This window comes from Engystomops pustulosus, chromosome 4 (genome assembly GCF_040894005.1).
Source record: "Engystomops pustulosus chromosome 4, aEngPut4.maternal, whole genome shotgun sequence".
NCBI lineage: Eukaryota > Metazoa > Chordata > Amphibia > Anura > Leptodactylidae > Engystomops > Engystomops pustulosus.
In genome coordinates this window covers 89,037,955-89,060,743 of record NC_092414.1, presented here as the reverse complement: position 1 = coordinate 89,060,743, position 22,789 = coordinate 89,037,955, and positions in this window count along the sequence as shown.

The following is a 22,789-nucleotide window of genomic DNA, read 5'->3' as shown; positions in this document are numbered from 1 at the left end:
TGGGAGGCACAGCCACACTCCCAGTGATTAACTGACAGCCTATATTATGATGTGACACTCCTAGTGCTGCTGTCTTTATGAGCTTCCTGGTTCTGGTAGCCACGCCCCCTGCAGCCTGTGTGTGTATGAGATACTTATATACACATGACTGACAGCTTGTATAATGATGTGACACTCCTGGTGCTGGTTCCTCTATGTCAGTGATGGCGAACGTTTTAGAGGCCGAGTGCCCAAACTACAACCGCAAACCTGCTTACATATTGAACAGTGCCAATACGGAAATGTAACCCTGAAAGGTCCTAAACTCATACATTAGGGAATAAGCGCAACTTGTTTAGCATTGTTTGCATACAGAACATGTGGTTTTTGTTTACGATTGGGTGCAGTTCCTCCCCGTTGCGTTTGAATTCTGTTTAGACGCAACATCTAAACGCGGCCTAATATTGCCATTGTGGATAACTAGAAAACCTGCAGTAGTCCTGTGTTATTAAAAAATAAATAGGGAGCTACTAAGTTGAGCAGTCCTGTTTGAGTTTACACAGGACTGCTGCAGGTACTATATAACAAAAGAAAGGTTTCTAGCTGTAGCAGCCCTGTGTAAAATACAATGCAATAGGATGTTTGTTAGTTACTCACAGGGGTTTCCCCACCATGGGACCCTATATTATACACAAGGTTGCTGCAGCTTTCTTGCTTCCTTTCTTACTGCTGTTGTGTTTCCCTCCATGTAAAGCAGACAGTCCTGTGTAACCTGTATGTGACAGGATTGCTGTGTTTTACACAGGACTGTCTGCTATGGCTTAGATTGCAGCAGTCTTGTACAGATTGAGTGACTAATGACCAGGGATGTTAATGATGTTCAGGAGAGACCAAAAGGCATGGGGATGAGCAGCAGATAAAGCTCACCCGTTCACTTCCTCTGACGTCCAGCTTCATCTCTGTCTGCAGTTCGTTCCTACAACATGTGGGAAGGAATCAGGGGCTGAATGAGCAGACGCTGTGATTGCATCATGCAACAGAGATTCCACCCACACTTAACATTTGACCTGTGGCTGGACGCTGTTCCTTGCTGAAGTTCTTGTGATTGTAAAGCTGGCAGCAGCCAGGTAGAACAAGAGCAGTAGGCTCTGCTAGCTCCACGCTCCAGGATCAGGAGCGGGACACATCGCAATGCTGAAGGTGGCTGGGGCCATTGAGTGCGTGCCAACAGAGAAGGCTCTGCGTGCCCTCCCTGGCACGCGTGCCATAGGTTCGCCACCGCTGCTCTATGTGCTTCCTGGTTCTGGCAGCCATGCCCCTGCAGCCTGTGTGTGTGTATGTGATACTCCTATACACATGACTGACAGCCTGTATATCGAACAGTGCAGACCACACACTCTGTAGTGCCTGACATGCTGTGTAATCAAAAATCACGACATTTAGGTCATCCTGACCTTTGTCAAGTTAGATCTGGCTTTTAAGGTTAGGCGGAAGGTCTTGTTGAGGCTCACCAAGACCTTCCACCTAACCTCTAAAAGCCAGATCTAACTTGGCAAAGGTCGGGATGACCTAAACGTCGTGATTTTTGATCAGTTATTTATAATACCTCTTGACGGGTAGCATATGGCCATTTTCATACGTTCGTGTGAATGCAGCGTGTGAAGTCAGAGAGAAAACAATAACTTTTAATTATTGCTGCTATAGGTGAAACTACAAGCTATTAGTTCATAGGGGTCTTCTTTGGTAAAACATTTTCATAAGTTATACAATACAAAAAGACTACTGGTATAAAAGGATGGGCAGACAACTCTGCCTTACTGTTTGTATAATGTAAGGGCAGATTAAACAACTTGTATATGGGGTTGATCTAGATAAGGTGTGTACTACTGTTCATCTTGTGACCACCACTATGGAAGGGCCAACTACAAGGTATTGATAAATACCTTAATGTAACACTAAATATAATCCCAGAAACATCAAAGAAATACTGCAGTCCAACAGTAACCAATACAGCCCCCGTGCCAGCTGATTATACCAGGAATTATTAATAATGTTGAGAACATGCCAGACAATCAACATTAGGGCTCATTCACACATCCGTCTGGTGGGACGTACATGCGGGCGCAAATTTGCGGTCGCATATACGTCCCCATAGACAGCAGTGGCGTCCTGGCGGCGGTACATGTGTGGCACCGATCCGTGCCGTACACCGCAAAAGGATAGAGGATGCTCTAGCTTTTTGCGAGTATGCCGCCGCGCGCCGCTGTTTTCTATGCAGGTAGGAGGGGTCGGTGATATTTTGTGTAGCATTGCAGGGGATTTTTTAAAATGGGGATGGGGAATGTATGTTTTATGGATATTTATTCATATTTTTGTGTGTGTGTGTTTTTACTTTATATGTCCCCCAAAAGTCTATAGAGTCAGCGGCAGTGCCGGGTCTGCTCCTCTATGCATCACACTATTTCAGCACAATACTGTGAGGAGCAGAGAAGGGAGGAGTGGTAATAAACCGCATCTCCCTTCTCCCTAGGGTCTCAGGGTGTCTAAGGAGGACGCTGCAGATTCCGGACCTGCCCTGGTCTGAGAGGAGTTAACAAGTTTTCAGGTAAGGAAAATTTATCTTATGTTGTTTTAAAAAAGATGCTCTATCAAGTCTACATCTTGAAAAATAGAAAGAGACACAGGCGGCGCCCCTAGTGTAATGGGTAACTTGAGAGTATGGTGGAGTAGGAAGGGTATCTGCTCACCTGAAGACACCTTGTGTCTTATGCGTCTAGAGCAGATACTCGTTGTTCCGTCTGATCTCCAATGGTCGTTAGTAGGGTGTGCTGCGTCTTCCCGGAGTCCGGTACAGATGTAGTGCCGGATAGGGAATCACAAAGATATATAGATTTGAAAAGCCCGGGTTGTTGTAAGACACGCTTCCCCAATTATGCTATGTCCGACACAGTTAGTGATGTTCAAATATTTATTTGTATGGTAAAAGGACTACGCCTTTCGGGGGTGGTCTACCCCCTTCCTCAGGTCCGTAACAAATGCTGGGTGTCGGGATTCGGTGTGTAGCTCAGGGTAGACACAGGGCGGTCAGTCCGGTGGTGAGAGCTGTAAGTCTGGTTTAGGCGCGAAGTGTGTCTACATCTTAGCTGTCCATACATAAGTACCAGTCACAGCCCATGCCATATATCATCATCTATTCTCAAACTTTACAGAACTTATTGCTTGCACTTTCATTTTCAGATCTTCCCCTGTACTGACAGGCAGTTTATAAGTGCTATGATTTACTGCTCCATTTGAACTCTTCTATCTTGAATTTCCTACAGGAAAATCTGACCTTTAGTACTTGTGCACACAAATGTATTATGAGGAAGTGTTGTAGCTGTTGCTTCTGCAGTTAAACGGGTTTCCCCATGAAAGAAAGTTCTCAAATTTTTATCACCTAGTGATGTTTACGCAATAAAGATAATTTTGTCCCCTTTACTTTACTCAGTTTTATTGCTGTTTTAGCTCCTATAACAAAGGGAAGTCAGTGTAAAATTCCAGAGTGTGGACAGGGACTCTCTAAGCAGATGATCCCTCTGTGCTATGAGATGCTGTGTGCTGACAATGTGCTTAGATTATCAGGGTACAGGGTTTATCTACACTTTTATTCAGCTTCTGATCTATTAGTATATGACACATTTAAAAAGAAAGATGAGACAGATCAGAGATGAGAGAAGATGAGATACATGAGGTGGATATAACAAACAATGACACACTCCAGCTCTATCTCACCTATAACACACAGAGTCAGTTCTGCTATATCTCCCCCCACCCCCTGTATAAAGACCTTATATTTCTGTAGCTTGTAGAGTAAGTCTCTGCGCGCTGCTTTCTGGCAGGATGTGCCTGAGTCTGAGCTGGTCTTGTAATGCAGGGGGGAGGATCAGATGGCAGTGAGCATGGCAGTATACGGACAAGAGAAGCTATTCATTACAACCAGATCCAGTGACAACCAAAATTGTAAACACCAGGACTGAGACATGTTGGAATTATATCTGTGAAATTTTCTATTTTTGTTAATAACAGTGAAATAGAGAATGTGTTATTTTGTTATGCTGAGTATATTTAAAAATCTTGTCTTTGTGGGAATACCGCTTTTAACACTTGTCCCCATTCCCTTTTATAGGCTTATGATGACAGCCATGGATTCAACGTCCCTGTGCTGACTGACCAGAAAGCAAAGGAAAGAATTGGTCCTTTTCTTGCCCACCTTTTCCCCACTCCTGTTATCTGGGTATCAGTGGGCTCACTCACCGATGACAGACTTGACATAAACAAAAGTAACACGGTCTAGTTGTTTGTGGTCCAGAAACAGCACATGTCTGTGTTTATGAAGCCTTTGTCAGGTCTTGCCTGGACTTAACCATCAACTGCATTGTTTCTGAGCAGTGATGTGGTGGGTGGACGTCCCATCACCCTTTTCAGGTTTCTTGACATCATCTAACCACATAGGAAAGGAAGTCTTATCCTATACAATTTAATGATTCTCAAACACGTTCACTTGCTTGTTTGTTAAGTTTACAGCACATATTGAAGCAAGCTCTTATAATTTAGCATTTTATTTTTATTTAACAACAAAACAATCAGACACTAAAGTATTATGCTATAGTGCCATATGTTGCTCACTTTCCTAGCAGAACAATTTCTGAAAAGACAGGCCGATCAGCACATAGTGCAGCTGTGTCAAACACAGAAAATTCACAGAAGGAAACAGCTTAATGTATGCAGTGTCGGACTGCAGTACAAAGGCCCCACCAGAGGAAATATTTTTTGGGCCCACCCTTCATGGTACTAAAAAGAGTACCACACTAATTAAAGTGTAAAACACGCAAATTATATTGACAACTCAGACAGCCTTATATTGTGCCACATTTATCACAGTGTTAGATGCTGGATGCCTCTGAAATAGCCAATACAGTAATTGTGCTCTACATTACCTCATATATTAACAATGTCTCCACTGTAATCAACAGGCCAATTTCTAGGTAATTTGTTGTACAGGGCGAATCTCAAATAATACCCCCCCCCCCCCCCCCAATATATAGGTATCCAGCACACTGCATCCCCCTTCCCCACTTAGTATATTAGTATCCAGCACAATGCATCCCCCCTCCACACTAAGTATATAGGTATAAGGCACACTGAAGCACCCTTCCCTAACCAGTATATAGTTAACCAACACACTGCAGCTCCCCCAGTATATAGGTAGTCAGCACACTGCAGCCCCCTCCAGCTCCCAGTATATAGGTAGCCAGCATACTGCAGCCCCCACCACCCCACCAAGTATATAGGTAGCCAGCTTACTGCAGCCCCCCACCCTGTATATAGGTAGCCAGCACACTGCAGGCCCCCTCCCGAATGTATATAGGTAGCCAGCATACTGTAGTCCCTGCCACCCCACCAAATTTATAGGTAGCCAACACACTGAAGCCACCCCTCATCTGCCCCAGTATATACTTAGCCAGCATACTGCAGCCCCCCTTCCCACCCTTTGTATAGGTAGCTAGCACACTGCCCCCAGTAAAAGGAGAAATGCAGACATTTGTGCAATTTTTAAAAGACTTCTTTATTTATTTACTTCTTTTCCATTACTTATACATGTAATCACATAGTCAATGCATTCGGAACACATGCTCTTAAACACTATATAACACTATGTAACACAACAGATCCTTACCCTGCTCAGGGATCAACTGGCCAGCAATTCCAGCTGCAGTGTTAATTACCTTGGGAGATTATCCTGTCCTCTCTTGCATTTGTCTATTGAGGGTGACCAGCCTTCTTAGGGGACTTAATGGAGTTTGGTATACTGTAAAGATATAATATTATAGAAATCACTGACTAAGAACAACTAACTTCTCTTGCTGTGGCTGATAGGGTCACCCCTATGGGAATCACAACCTGGACAACAGTGACCATCCCCTTTAATTAAAACATGTACATTGTCTTTCAAATTAAAATATAGTGCCTGCTATAAATTATTGTACATAAATACCGTACATCATCAGAACCACCATACAGCACCAGGACAGAACTTAATACATTAATAAAGAACCAAACAATGCACAGAAACATAGCTTCAGGACCAGGGTCCTTGTTCACATATATACTGTATCCCAAATGATTTTACATATTTGCAGAGATAAGCTAAAGAAAGATGATACATGAAGAAAAAACATAACTTTTAATGTATCTGACTAAAATGACTAATTGTCATAGATAACTCAATAGCCAATGAATTCTAACCAAGTGAAAATACTGAACACTGTAAATGAAACAAGATATACTAGGCCATTAAAAATGCACATATAAACCGAGGGTCAGACAGTATCATGTATCAGTACAGTGATGTTTGAATGAATCACCCACTTATATTTCAGAGATATCAACAGTATGTCTCCCAATGTCGCATGAGACAGTTAGATATGACACATAATATACTTGTCAAATTAAACCTTAAACTGTAACAAAGTTTAAGGGGTTAAAATGCAACTGTGACTGAATTATGATAAAGAACTGGTAGCTATACAGTGGCAAATGGAGCAATTTCATGAATCCAAGTGCATTGAAGTAGGGCTCCAAAATGACGGATTCCTGTAATATGCTGTGCGATCTACAGGCGGTCCTCTACTTAAGAACACTCGACTTACATACGACCCCTAGTTACAAACGGACCACTGGATATTGGTAATTTATTGTACTTTAGGCTACAATAAACAGCTATAACAGTTATCACAGGCGTCTTTAATGAAGCTTTAGTGTTAATCCTGATTCTTATGACAACCCAACATTTTTAAAATCCAATTGTCACAGAGACCAAAAAAGTTCTGGCTGGGATTACAATGATAAAATATATAGTTCCGACTTACATACAAACTCAACTTAAAAACAAACCTACAGTCCCTATCTTGTATGTAACCCGGGGACTGCCTGTACTTGCTTGTGTTCAAGTCCCATTAGCTGCTGTGTAAGGGAAGTCCACATCTGACCCTTACAAATTACCCTGATGTGCATAGCTAAAATGTACAAAACTCTGCCTCCCAATGCGTTTCCCATGCATGTAGCAGGTTCATCAAGGGATAGAGAAATGTCTGCCTGCTGGCAGTGGTCCTATCCAGCACTCGACCTGACTCCAGATTTGTGCAGCAGTAGCTGCATGGAGCTATCCTCCAGTCTGGTATCCTCTGGACCAGGGGTCAGGAACCTTTTTGGCTGAGAGAGCCATGAACTCCACATATTTTAAAAAGGTATTCCGTAAGAGCCGTACAATATGCACATGCCCCAAGCAGATAGGTAGTCCCGGTGTCACGGGTGCCCCTGCAATCTACTTCTCAGATCGCAGGCACACCCATGCCCCTGTATGTGGTGGTGCCCTTTTCCGAGCTCACTCACCTCTCGACATTCCTGCTCCTGTCCCAGCTGGCCAGCACTGATTGGCACAACCCACTTCCCGGGTTCCTATAAAGACCGGTGGCTCCCAGCATTCTCCCCCTACACATACACACATCTTAGTGCTTCATGCCTATGAGGAAGCTTTCCAAAGTGTTTCCTTCCCAACTGTTGACCTCCCGTTGTGACCCCAGACCTGTTCCTGATTCTGCTCCTTCGCGGCCAGCCCTGATCTCTTGCTCTGTCCCCAACCTTGCACCATTGCCGCCTGACTTGACTGTCCACCTGTTCCTGACCACGAGACTGCCTAGTGATCCTGTGGAACAACCTGCTGGTACCACGCTGCAGCAAAACCATCCTGCTTTGCGGTGGGCTCTGGTGAAGACCGGGTGCCACTTAGATTCCGGTCCCAGGTGTCTGCTTAAATCATCGTCCGCTGTGGTCCAGGGGGTTCACTACTCCACTCACTACTGGGTCGTACAAAGGATGCAGGCAGCGGTAACATCGCTGCCTGTGTCCTGTGATCAGTCTAAGAGACACACAGCAGCCATCACTATTTATTAAAGACCTGTCTGAGAGCCAGATGCTGCCAACAAAAGAGCCACATCTGGCTCCCGAGTCATAGGTTCCCTACCCCTGCTCTGGACGATGTTGTAATATGGTACTGCAGTCAGAAAGTTGTAGTGATGTATTTACATGGGACTGTGTGTTAGGAGGCAGGAGGGATGTGTTTATTTGGGACTGCATGTTAGGAGGCTGTGGGGACACAGTGGTGTATTTACATGGGACCTCATGTTAGGTGTTTTGGGTCAGTAGGGATGGCTTTACATGTGGATGCATGTTAGGAGGCTGGGGTGGCAAGGCAGATGTATTTAGATGGCATTGCAGTTAGAAAACTGGAGGGACAGGAGGGATGCATTTACAGGGGACTGCATGTTAGAAGACTGGGGGGAGGGGTTCATGTACATGGTACTATGTCGGAAGGATTCAGGGAGTGCCTTATATGTAGCACTGTATGATGGGAAGGTGAATTTTCTTTAACTTTGCTTTTTGGCAGATTTAAAGGGATTGTCTTGAATTTGGAAAACATGTCTGCCTCCTGACATAAAGAGGTAATACATGGTATTGCAGCTCAGTTACATTAAGTTTTCTAAAGCACAAACTTTAGCCAGATGTGGAGCTGTTTGTAGAAGAAAACTGCCAAACAGAACCTTTATGTTGGAAGGGAGAGATGGTTATTACATGCATTGGACTGAATGATGATGTACTAGAAGTACAGAAGCCATTATAGTAATGCATCCCTATAGTAACCATTATACTAAGAGTGCCCCCACAATAGTCAATATAGTTACAGTGCCTCAACAAGAGCCAATATATTAACAGTGGCCCTTGTAAGAGTGATAATACATAGAATCCTTATTTTTTTTTTTTGCTGGCACATTCTCTCCTGCTCCTACTAAATTCAGAGCATGGCCCTTTCCATAACCATGCACGGGTGCAGTAACATAATTAAGTCAGTCCATGCCAGAACACATTCAACTCAGGGCAGGACATAGCAAAGAGGACATGTCTATAACCCATAGAACATGCAAACAATTACTACTATAGATCAGTAGTAAACACTATTAAAAAAGTAAAATGCTTTGTAGCAGCAGCAATGGTGACCCTGTGTGACTGCCCCCCTCACTCTGCAGTTCTTTATCATTTACCATTTCCATAGACTCCTAAGGGCAACAGATATTATACATAAAAGTCAGCAGTGACAAAAGGTATTGTTATCTAGCTATAAAAAGTTAGTTTGTAATTGTTTGTTACAATTGTTTGTAACAGTTGGTTACCTTTTATGTTTAGGAGGTTTTTAATAATTGAGTAAAGTGAGTAACAATAGACATTCACCATCCTTTTATCAAAGGATTGAGTTAGAGGGCCATCTTGTGGACAAATGTGTAAGAGATGACTATAAAATACTGAAGATTTTTGACATGAAAATAAAATGCAGGTCTGATAAAGTATTATTCTCACAATCAACCAGTAGTTGTGGCTAAGTGAATCTTGTTGTAGAATTAGTTAATCTTCAACTACATTTTTTTTTACTGTAGCGTGTTTTATATAGGGGGGTGCTGTGAGGAATTTCAAGGCCTCATACAGACAAATGTTGTAACCCCTCCCATGCATATACATTACAGTTTACAGTCATGAACCACATGATATATATATATACCATTGTCACGTATGTAACAGGTGACTATCTGCTCTTTCGGGTACATGGCGACTTCTCTGGCTGTGACTCATTGCAGAATTCACCCCAGATGTTTTTTAGTTTCAACAAAATTTTATTGAAGAAAAACAGAATCAATTAAAAATAGAGAGAAAACTGAAAGGGGGGAGGAAAGGGGGGAGGGTCACAGGGGGTTGGAAACCTGGAAATGGGATTAGTACACGATTAGTATAGTTGTATATGTGTCAATATAGATAACCAGAGTAGCCATGTATACAGATATGCCATGTGAGATTACTAAAGGTTATTAGGGGATAAAGCTAGATCCCTCTCAAGGGTTGGTGAACATTGTGCTGTGATCCATGGGTTCCAAATGCCTTCAAATAGGGGTAAGGTGTCTGTTCTGGTTGCCATAATGCTTTCAAACAACCTCAGTAAATTGATTCTGTTCTTAACCGCTGTGAATGATAGGTCCGGTGACTTCCATTTTGCCATCCGCTATATATGGATTATAGTTGCTAAAGCTATAAACTGAACCAAGCGGTGAGCTTTATTTTTGCCCTCGCTGGTTTAACCCCTAGAAGCAGTATAGCTGGAGTTACAGGGGTTGCATTACCTAATAGAGAACAGATAAGGGTCTTAACGTTGTTCCAGAGAGAGACGACCAGGGGGCAGTGCCACAAGATGCGGGCCAGACGTGTAGGGACGTAATAAACACTATGCAATAACCTAAGAGAGGTCTCCATCAGTGAAACCTCCTGGCTACCCTTTGCCAGTGTGGTACAGCAGTGTCCCCATCTCGCCAGGGAAAGTTCACTGCCTAAATCTGATTCCCACTGATCCATAAATCGGGACTTGATGTCCGGAATAGGGACATTAAAAATTTAATATTAGAGGGAGATAGTCCCTCTACCAAATGGATCATTAAGAGAGACGTTTTTAAATGCTGTTCGGGAGTCTGCGGTGGTACCTCGAGGTATGGATCGCACAAAGTGTAGCAATTGATTCATCCTAAAGTGTTCCGAGGGGGGCGACTTCAAATATAGTAATGCTTTCATACCCCCAGATGTTTTTTAAGCTTCTTGCACAAAATCACCGCAGTCACTTTCAGTATGTTACTTGGATAATAACTTTGCTACATCTTACACCAAAACTGACCACAATAAGCCCCCTGCATATCTCATCTGTACACCTCAAAGCACAACTGGCCACACTGTGGACCCCCATATATCATATGTACCTCTCCACCACAGCTGACCACTCTGCGCACCCCTATATATTATATATACCGCTATTGTCAAACTAAACAATTCATGCTGTTGGACTGCATATATCATATATATACAAACCAGACCACAACGATGCAGTCAAGCAGTCAGGCAACCCCACCTCCTGCAGTCAGTATGCTCTGCCCACTCCATGCATCTAACATCCCAACCTTGCCTCCTAAAACAACTCCTAGCATGTCATTCAAATTGGCACATGTGTGGTACACCTGTGAAGCCGCCACAGTACTCACAGAGTATGCGCAGAAGCTCCATAGAAAGCTGGCTGGTGCTTGTGTACAGCCGCGAGCATGAAGAGGATGTGGAGGTGGGACTGCAAAGGCTATTGGGGTATGGCGTAGCTTTTGCCAGCTAGGCTATGTCCCAGTAGCCTCTGCAGGTAATTTACATATTACTTTATTAATTTTTTTTTCAAGTTAGGTTATGTTCTAGGATTAGGTAAATAAAGATTAGGGCAGAGGCAGCCAAGAGGAATCATTTAACAATGTTCAAGTCTGCATTCTTCATGGGCCTAAGCAGGGAAAACCAGCTCACCTCCTGTTCAGGACATGCCGAGCGAGGCACGGGCCTCCCCTCTGCCAGGGTAGAACATCCGGATAGACAAAATAACGGCTCAGCCAGGCTCCAGGCAATGCGTTTAACGTCCTTTAATTGAACATTGACAATACAACATTCACAATGTGGGGAAACAGCAACAGCTGACGGGTTTGGGGCGGGTTAACCGTCCTTAGTCATAGCTGAAACATTGGGGCAGATTTATCAAGCAGTCTGAAAGTCAGAATATTTCCAATTGCCCATGGCAAACAATCACAGCTCCCCTTTAAAATATTCGTGAGCACTGGTGAAATGAAAGCTGAGCTGTGATTGGTTGCCATGGGCAACTGGAAATATTCTGACTTTCAGACTGCTTGATAAATCTGCCCCATTGTATCCTAACAAACAATATATACGAAAACTGACCACTAAAGCCCCGTCCCCACCGGAAATCGATTAACGTTCCCAAACAAGATGTTAGTAGAGAACATAACAATTACATACAATTTAGTACATTATAACAAGGAGGTAAATGTGCGTCTTCATAAGTAGTTAGAAGAGGGTCATCTCCACACAGCATACTGTATATTACGTTTGATTGCAGAAAGCGTGTGCAGTGATACGAGTCACATGATCGCGAGGTCACGTGACCACGCCGTGTCCTTGGCGACCACATCACGTGATGCGTAGTCATAGAAGCAATACGTCTGCTGTGATTGGAAAAGGATGGATTCGTTCGGCATCGCCCCGGAGATCGAAATAAAATAAATACAAACCGGCGTTGGCCATGTGTGTGGCATGGAGAAACCTTTGGGAAGAGACCAGCGCGGCGGAGCCGAAGGCATATCCTCCTTGTGGTGAGTGGGGCATGGATCTAAAATTAGATGAAACACGTGTTAGTGGCTAAAGAACGTTCTGGATAATAACAATGAAAGGAATAAAAACATCACTATTGACATGTAAGAGTAAAAAGAGTAGCAAGAGAGAAGCAAAATAGAGCAATAATTATAATATTTACAATATATTACATTGTTAAAGTGGCATCCTGTGGTATGGAGGAGAGAGGAATTAATAATGGTACATAAGTTCACGTTTGGCATTTAATCCATGTGGATGACATGTTTCCAATGTGAATATCCAATAAGCCTCTCTGTTCAATAGCCGGGGTGTTATGCTGCCTCCCCTAATATTTTTGGCTATTTTTTCGAAAGCAAATGTTTTGAGAGAACTAACATCACCTTTGTGTACCTGGACAAAGTGCTTAGAAGCACCGGACAGGTTACGGCCCAACGGGTTGGAGATGTCGTAGAGATATTCTGCGAACCTAGTTTTGAATTTGCGCATGGTCTGTCCCACATAAATCAGATTGCACTTACTGCAGTATATAATATAGTAGTATACAACAACACTTTCGAGCAACCGCTCACTCACGTGGACCTCGAAGAGCCGTGGGAAACACCTCTGTGGAGTCCGGTGCACGTATCCCGAATGGGCTTGTCGGAACGCCCTTTAGCAATAGTAGAACAGGAAAGGGAAGAGATCGGCACTCCAGGCTAGTTTAAAAAACTTTCTTCTTTATTCAAAAATCCATAAAATCAGTGCAGGTGAACATCGTGCATAGTCCATTAGACCTACGTGTTTCGAACATTAAAATTAGTTCTTACTCATGGTCTGGAAACTATTGGCAAAGACCCATGTTAAAAAAGCATACAACAGGTGTATCGGATTATACTGATTACCGCATGCGCATACTAGAGCAGCTAAGCATATTGTTGTGTAAACATAGAAACAGATAGTTTACTAACAGAAACAATGTTACATAAATTGCAACAGTAGGTTACGGGTATGCATAATAATATTAATACAGGTACATCGTATCCGTTTTACTGTTCAGACCTCTAGGTATACGAGTATCTAATTGAAGGATCCATAGCATCTCCCGGTTGCGGAGTTTGTGTGTACGATCCCCGCCTCTGTTTGGGGCAGTAACCCTTTCTATGCCGGTGATCTTCAAATTGGTAAGATCTCCATCATGTTTATCCAAAAAATGTTTAGACAAACTAGATATATTTTTATCTGGCAACCGTGTTTTAGAACCATCCGCTATATGTTCTGCAATGCGTTTTTTTAGAGGACGTATTGTGCTACCCACATAATGGAGATTACACTTTGTGCATGCTGCCAAATACACTACGAATTTAGTATTGCAATTAATAAATGATTTTATGTTCCATTGCCTATCCGTAGTGTTATGGGAAAAAGTGGTGGTATTATGCATATAGGCACAACAATTACATCTATTGCCCCCACATTTATAGGAGCCTTTAACAGTAAGCCAAGTTTCCCGAGTCCTATTCTGTTGTGATATATATGTGGAGGGGGAGACTGCATTACCAATAGTGCGTGCTCTGCGTGATACAAACTGGCAACCTTTATCCAAGACTTGTCTCAGTTTGTTGTCTGCTGTTAGCATCGGTAGGTATTTCTTAATTATAGCCACTACTTGTTCAAATTCATTGCTATAGGTGGTAGAAAAAACCAACCCAGCAGGGCTATTGGATTTTTTGACATTATCAGACAACAGAGATTGTCTTGTTTTAGATTTGGCTATATTTATAGCTCTATTTATAACATGTTTGTGATACCCTCTTTCCATTAATCTAGTGGTTATGTTGTTGCATTCTTTGGAGAAAGATTCTTCAGAACTGCAACTCCTACGAGCACGAATGAATTCTCCTACTGGTAGATTTTTGATCACATGTGGAGGGTGGCAACTAGATGCCTGTAACACCGAGTTGCCACTGGTATTTTTACGATATAGTTCCGTCTGTATGGATTTAGTCTCCGTGTTACCCATCAACATGACATCCAGATAAGGTATTTTGTGCTTATTGGTTTCATAGGTAAATGATAGATTACAGTTGTTGTTATTGATGAAACTGATAAAATTGACGACGTCCTGCTCACATCCATCCCATATGAGCAGGGCGTCGTCTATATATCTACCATACCAATAGATATTATTGACAAAAATGTTGATAGAATTGTACAGGTAATTTCTCTCCCACCAAGCTACGTAAATATTCGCCAATGATGGCGAAAAACATGAACCCATAGGGCATCCCTGGGTCTGCATATAAAAAATTGTGTTGAACGAAAAACAATTGTTGGTAAGTAGTATATGTGTTACTGAAAGAATATACTGTTGTAGCTCGTAAGAATAATCAGTGAATAGCTTCATATGTTGTTCTAGTGCTATTAACGCTTTGTTGTGTGGAATGTTTGTATATAGAGAAACTATGTCACATGTAATCCACAAAAAGCCTTCCTTCCAATCAAGTTTTTCCATAATCTGTAATATTTGTTTTGTATCTTGTATGTATCCAGGTAATGCTTTCACCATCGGCTGTAAATAGGAATCTAACCACCCACTAAGTCGCTCTAAGATGGAATCAACCCCTGATATAATTGGGCGCAAGGGTGGGGGAAAGGTGTTTTTATGTGTTTTGGGAAAAGCATGAAAAATTGGACATAGTGGAAAGTCTGGAACCAAAAATAAAGCCTCCTTTTCAGTATGCAAACCCAGGGAAACTCCCCATTGTACATTTTGTATTATTCTCTGTTTGATGTTGTTCGTGGGATCGCTATCTAATTTTTTATATACCGTAGTGTCATTCAACATTGACATTATGCAGTTCTCATACAGGCCACTGTCCAAGACAACAATTGAGCCGCCTTTGTCCGCCATACGGACAATTATATTTTCATTATTTTGTAATTCTTTCAATGCCTTCTCCTGTGTCCTGGACATGTTCCGTTGTCTATGTTGGAGTTTCTTGTTGAGGTCCTGTAGATCCCTTTCTACTAATGTTTGAAACATGTCCATTTCATTTGTTCTAGACCCTATGGGATAAGATTTAGAATTCTTGGTGGATATAGGCAATACATCTTCTTGTTTAGTTCTATTGCTGTCTGATAGTTGTTGTAAGTCTAAGATAACGCATTGATCTCGAAAGACATGATCTTTGCATACTGAAAAGGAGGCTTTATTTTTGGTTCCAGACTTTCCACTATGTCCAATTTTAAATGCTTTTCCCAAAACACATAAAAACACCTTTCCCCCACCCTTGCGCCCAATTATATCAGGGGTTGATTCCATCTTAGAGCGACTTAGTGGGTGGTTAGATTCCTATTTACAGCCGATGGTGAAAGCATTACCTGGATACATACAAGATACAAAACAAATATTACAGATTATGGAAAAACTTGATTGGAAGGAAGGCTTTTTGTGGATTACATGTGACATAGTTTCTCTATATACAAACATTCCACACAACAAAGCGTTAATAGCACTAGAACAACATATGAAGCTATTCACTGACTATTCTTCCGAGCTACAACAGTATATTCTTTCAGTAACACATATACTACTTACCAACAATTTTTTTTTCGTTCAACACAATTTTTTATATGCAGACCCAGGGATGCCCTATGGGTTCATGTTTTTCGCCATCATTGGCGAATATTTACGTAGCTTGGTGGGAGAGAAATTACCTGTACAATTCTATCAACATTTTTGTCAATAATATCTATTGGTATGGTAGATATATAGACGACGCCCTGCTCATATGGGATGGATGTGAGCAGGACGTCGTCAATTTTATCAGTTTCATCAATAACAACAACTGTAATCTATCATTTACCTATGAAACCAATAAGCACAAAATACCTTATCTGGATGTCATGTTGATGGGTAACACGGAGACTAAATCCATACAGACGGAACTATATCGTAAAAATACCAGTGGCAACTCGGTGTTACAGGCATCTAGTTGCCACCCTCCACATGTGATCAAAAATCTACCAGTAGGAGAATTCATTCGTGCTCGTAGGAGTTGCAGTTCTGAAGAATCTTTCTCCAAAGAATGAAACAACATAACCACTAGATTAATGGAAAGAGGGTATCACAAACATGTTATAAATAGAGCTATAAATATAGCCAAATCTAAAACAAGACAATCTCTGTTGTCTGATAATGTCAAAAAATCCAATAGCCCTGCTGGGTTGGTTTTTTCTACCACCTATAGCAATGAATTTGAACAAGTAGTGGCTATAATTAAGAAATACCTACCGATGCTAACAGCAGACAACAAACTGAGACAAGTCTTGGATAAAGGTTGCCAGTTTGTATCACGCAGAGCACGCACTATTGGTAATGCAGTCTCCCCCTCCACATATATATCACAACAGAATAGGACTCGGGAAACTTGGCTTACTGTTAAAGGCTCCTATAAATGTGGGGGCAATAGATGTAATTGTTGTGCCTATATGCATAATACCACCACTTTTTCCCATAACACTACGGATAGGCAATGGAACATAAAATCATTTATTAATTGCAATACTAAATTCGTAGTGTATTTGGCAGCATGCACAAAGTGTAATCTCCATTATGTGGGTAGCACAATACGTCCACTAAAAAAACGCATTGCAGAACATATAGCGGATGGTTCTAAAACACGGTTGCCAGATAAAAATATATCTAGTTTGTCCAAACATTTTTTGGATAAACATGATGGAGATCTTACCAATTTGAAGATCACCGGCATAGAAAGGGTTACTGCCCCAAACAGAGGCGGGGATCGTACACACAAACTCCGCAACCGGGAGATGCTATGGATCCTTCAATTAGATACTCGTATACCTAGAGGTCTGAACAGTAAAACGGATACGATGTACCTGTATTAATATTATTATGCATACCCGTAACCTACTGTTGCAATTTATGTGACATTGTTTCTGTTAGTAAACTATCTGTTTCTATGTTTACACAACAATATGCTTAGCTGCTCTAGTATGCGCATGCGGTAATCAGTATAATCCGATACACCTGTTGTATGCTTTTTTAACATGGGTCTTTGCCAATAGTTTCCAGACCATGAGTAAGAACTAATTTTAATGTTCGAAACACGTAGGTCTAATGGACTATGCACGATGTTCACCTGCACTGATTTTATGGATTTTTGAATAAAGAAGAAAGTTTTTTAAACTAGCCTGGAGTGCCGATCTCTACCCTTTCCTGTTCTAGTATATAATATAGACAACATTGTACGAATTGCAATTGATAAAATCTTTTATCAGATATTGTCTTTGACCATTGCTACTGGTGAAAAACTTTTTCTTATCAAGGGTAAATCTACAGGTCGTACATCTGTTAGTCCCACATTTGTGGAAGCCCTGTGTGGATAACCATGTATGGTTGGTTTTGGGAGCAAAGAGAGATGGTGACAACAAATTACCCAGACTTTGACCCCTTCTAGACACAATGCGACAACCTTTGTTTAAAATGTGTTCCAAAATTGGATCTGAACATAACAATGGGATATGCCGGTGAATAATTTCTGAGATAGCTTTGAATTGTGGACTGTATTGTAATACTAATGTGGGGGTGAAATCGGAAGACGAGGAACCATGTTTGTTGGGGGGTTTGTCTGCCTTATGAGGAAAAAGTAATGTTTTTCTGTCTTTGATTTTCACTTTATTGTAAGCTCTTTTCAGAGACCATTCCGGATAGCCCCTGTTTTTTAGTCTTTTACAGGCATTCATGGATTCTATATTGAATGCCTCCTCAGTACTACAATTACGTTTGATACGTGTAAGTTCACAAACCGGAATAGCTTGGATTGTATGCAAGGGGTGCTGTGAACTGGCATGCAGGATGGTGTACTCTTTTTTACTCTTACATGTCAATAGTGATGTTTTTATTCCTTTCATTGTTATTATCCAGAACGTTTTGTAGCCACTAACACGTGTTTCATCTAATTTTAGATCCATGCCCCACTCACCACAAGGAGGATATGCCTTCGGCTCCGCCGCGCTGGTCTCTTCCCAAAGGTTTCTCCATGCCACACACATGGCCAACGCCGGTTTGTATTTATTTTATTTTGATCTCCGGGGCGATGCCGAACGAATCCATCCTTTTCCAATCACAGCAGACGTATTGCTTCTATGACTACGCATCACGTGATGTGGTCACCAAGGACTTGGCGTGGTCACGTGACCTCGCGATCATGTGACTCGTATCACTGCACACGCTTCCTGCAATCAAACGTTCTATACAGTATGCTGTGTGGAGATGACCCTCTTCTTACTACTTATGAAGACGCACATTTACCTCCTTGTTATAATGTACTAAATTGTATGTAATTGTTATGTTCTCTACTAACATCTTGTTTGGGAACGTTAATCGATTTCCGGTTGGGGTGGGGCTTTAGTGGGCAGTTTTAGTATATATTGTTTGTTAGGATACAATGTGTCAGCTATGACTAAGGACGGTTAACCCGCCCGAAAAGCGTCAGCTGTTGCTGTTTCCCCACATTGTGGATGTTGTATTGTCAATGTTCAATTAAAGGACGTTAAACGCATTGCCTGGAGCCTGGCTGAGCCGTTATCTTGTCTATTCTTCATGGGCCACCTGAAGTTTCATGACACATCCACTAGATGTAAAAAGTGTTTAAAGATTAGGGATGCAGATTTATTAGATTCATTAGTAAATCTGTTCCAATGTGTTCCTTTGCCAGGACCCACCATCTCACCATGTTTTGCTGTCACCAACACAAAGCCTATTTTATACAATAGCAGCAGTTCACCAAACGTGACAGTCATAGCAACTCAGCTGTAACAAATACTAGATAAAGAGAACCTGTCACCAGGGACACACACCGTACATTTAAGATGTCTTTATGTATGTACCACTGATGCCTCTATCCATGGCCTTAAAGCCACTTTTCTTGAGAAAAAGACCAAAAGATACTAGGTATCAAACAGACTGGGGTCTGTAATTCCTCTATGTAAATAGAATAGTGTTGTTCATACTTGCTTAACGATCCTTTTACTTTAATGGTAATTGTGGAACATAGATCACCAGCACAAGGTAGAAGTCAAACCAAACAGTGGTTGGGCATGCTCACTACTTCTCTATACACATTGGTTATTTTAAGACCCTCATACTGATCAGTGTCCCAGTGGCCAGACCTCCAGTTATTAAAACATTTTCCATATACATTGTGTGGGAAAACTACGTTATAAATGGAAGTGATAGAATATTATTTTTGTTTTCTATTTATCATTTTTTTTACCACTGGACATTTAAGAGAACCTGTCACCAGGAATGTCATTTTTAACTGTTTCATTAGTTTATAATACTTTAATTCAGATTACCTGGATCCAGGGCCTGATCAAGGTTGGTGGGGGCCCCTGGGCGCAAAATATGGTGGGGGCCCCCACTGAATGTAGTCCAGACAGGGAACAGCAACCGCAATATACAGCTCCCCCAGCAACCGCTATATACAGCTCCCCTAGAAACCGCCATATACAGCTCCCCAGCAACCGCCATATACACCTCCCCCAGCAACCGCTATATACAGCTCCCCCAGCAACCGCTATATACAGCTCCCCCAGCAACCGCCATATACAGCTCCCCCAGCAACCGCCATATACAGCTCCCCCAGCAACCGCCATATACAGCTCCCCCAGCAACCGCTATATACACCTCCCCCAGCAACCGCTATATACAGCTCCCCCAGTAACCGCCATATACAGCTCCCCCAGCAACCGCTACGTACAGCTCCCCCAGCAATCACTATATACAGCTCCCCCAGCAATCACTATATACAGCTCCCCCAGCAATCACTATATACAGCTCCCCCAGCAACCACTGTATACAGCTCCCCCAGCAACCCCCATATACAGCTCCCCCAGCAACCGCTATACACAGCTCCCCCAGCAACCGCTATGTACAGCTCCCCCAGCAACCGCCATATACAGCTCCCCCAGCAACCGCTATATATAGAGCTCCCCCAGAAACCGCTATATACAGCTCCCCCAGCAACCGCCATATACAGCTCCCCCAGCAATCACTATATACAGCTCCCCCAGCAACCGCCATATACAGCTCCCCCAGCAACCGCCATATACAGCTCCCCCAGCAACCGCTATATGCAGCTCCCCCAGCAACCGCTATATACAGCTCCCCCAGTAACCGCCATATACAGCTCCCCCAGCAACCGCTATGTACAGCTCCCCCAGCAATCACTATATACAGCTCCCCCAGCAATCACTATATACAGCTCCCCCAGCAATCACTGTATACAGCTCCCCCAGCAACTGCCATATACAGCTCCCCCAGCAACCGCTATATACAGCTCCCCCAGCAACCGCTATGTACAGCTCCCCCAGCAACCGCCATATACAGCTCCCCCAGCAACAGCTATGTACAGCTCCCCCAGCAACCGCCATATACAGCTCCCCCAGCAACCGCTATATACAGCTCCCCCAGCAACCACCATATACAGTTCCCCTACCAATCACCATATACAGCTCCCCCAGCAACGGGTATATACAGCTCCCCCAGCAACTGCTATGTACAGCTCCCCCAGCAACCGCCATATACAGCTCCCCCAGCAACCGCTATATATAGAGCTCCCCCAGAAACCGCTATATACAGCTCCCCCAGCAACCGCCATATACAGCTCCCCCAGCAATCACTATATACAGCTCCCCCAGCAACCGCCATATACAGCTCCCCCAGCAACCGCTATATACAGCTCCCCCAGCAACCGCTATATACAGCTCCCCCAGTAACCGCCATACACAGCTCCCCCAGCAACCGCTATGTACAGCTCCCCCAGCAATCACTATATACAGCTCCCCCAGCAATCACTATATACAGCTCCCCCAGCAATCACTGTATACAGCTCCCCCAGCAACTGCCATATACAGCTCCCCCAGCAACCGCTATATACAGCTCCCCCAGCAACCGCTATGTACAGCTCCCCCAGCAACCGCCATATACAGCTCCCCCAGCAACAGCTATGTACAGCTCCCCCAGCAACCGCCATATACAGCTCCCCCAGCAACCGCTATATACAGCTCCCCCAGCAACCACCATATACAGTTCCCCTACCAATCACCATATACAGCTCCCCCAGCAACGGGTATATACCGCTCCCCCAGCAACGGGTATATACAGCTCCCCCAGCAACCGCCATATACAGCTCCCCCAGCAACCGCCATATACAGCTCCCACAGCAACCAATATATACAGCTCCCCCAGCAACCGCTATATACAGCTCCCCCAGCAACCAATATATACAGCTCCCCCAGCAACCGCTATGTACAGCTTCACCAGAAACCGCTATATACAGCTCCCCCAGCAACCAATATATAAAGCTCCCCCAGCAACCGCTATGTACAGCTCCCCCAGCAACCTCTATATACAGCTCCCCCAGCAACCGCTATATACAGTTCCCCCAGCAACCGCTATATACAGTTCCCCCAGCAACCGCTATATACAGCTCCCCCAGCAATCGCCATATACAGCTCCCCCAGCAACTGCGATATACAGCTCCCCCAGCAACCGCCATATACAGCTCCCCCAGCAATCGCCATATATAGCTCCCCCAGCAATCACTATATACAGCTCCCCCAGCAATCACTATATACAGCTCCCCCAGCAACCACCATATACAGCTCCCCCAGCAATCGCCATATACAGCTCCCCCAGCAACCGCTATGTACAGCTCTCCCAGCAACCGCTATATACAGCTCCCCCAGTGATATATATATACACCCCCTATAATAACTATATACAGTCCCCCTATAATAACTATATACAGTCCCCCTATAATAACTATATACCCCCCTATAATAACTGTATACAGTCTCCCTATAATAACTATAAACCCCCTCTAATAACTATATACAGTCCCCCTATAAGTAAGTACCCCCTCTAATAACTATTTACAGTCCCCCTATAACTATACACCCCCTCTAATAACTTTATACAGTCCCCCTATAACTATACACCCCCTCAAATAACTATATACAGCCCCCCCCAATAATAACTATACACCCCATAATAACTATATACACACCCCCTCTAATAACTATATACAGTCCCCCTATAACTATATACAACCCCCTATAAGTATACACCCCCTATAACAGTGGTGGCGAACCTATGGCACTGGTGCCAGAGGCAGCACTCGGAGCCCTCTCTGTGGGCACCCAGGCCATCACCCCAGCATGAAGTTCACCAGACAGGACTCAAAGATGAACCCCCAGATGAAGGCTTGACAGCTGAAACGTGCGTCGGGGTCAGCGTGTGGCCCACTTATACCATGGGTGAGGACAGACTTTTGCACTTTTGCACTTTACATTGTTGTCTATAGCCATGTTCTTTCATGTATCCACTGTTTCTTTACTTTGTGACTAAACAATTGTAGGCTTGATGCATGTTCCTCACCTGTGTCCACATGAATATCCGACATTTGATGTTTATCAT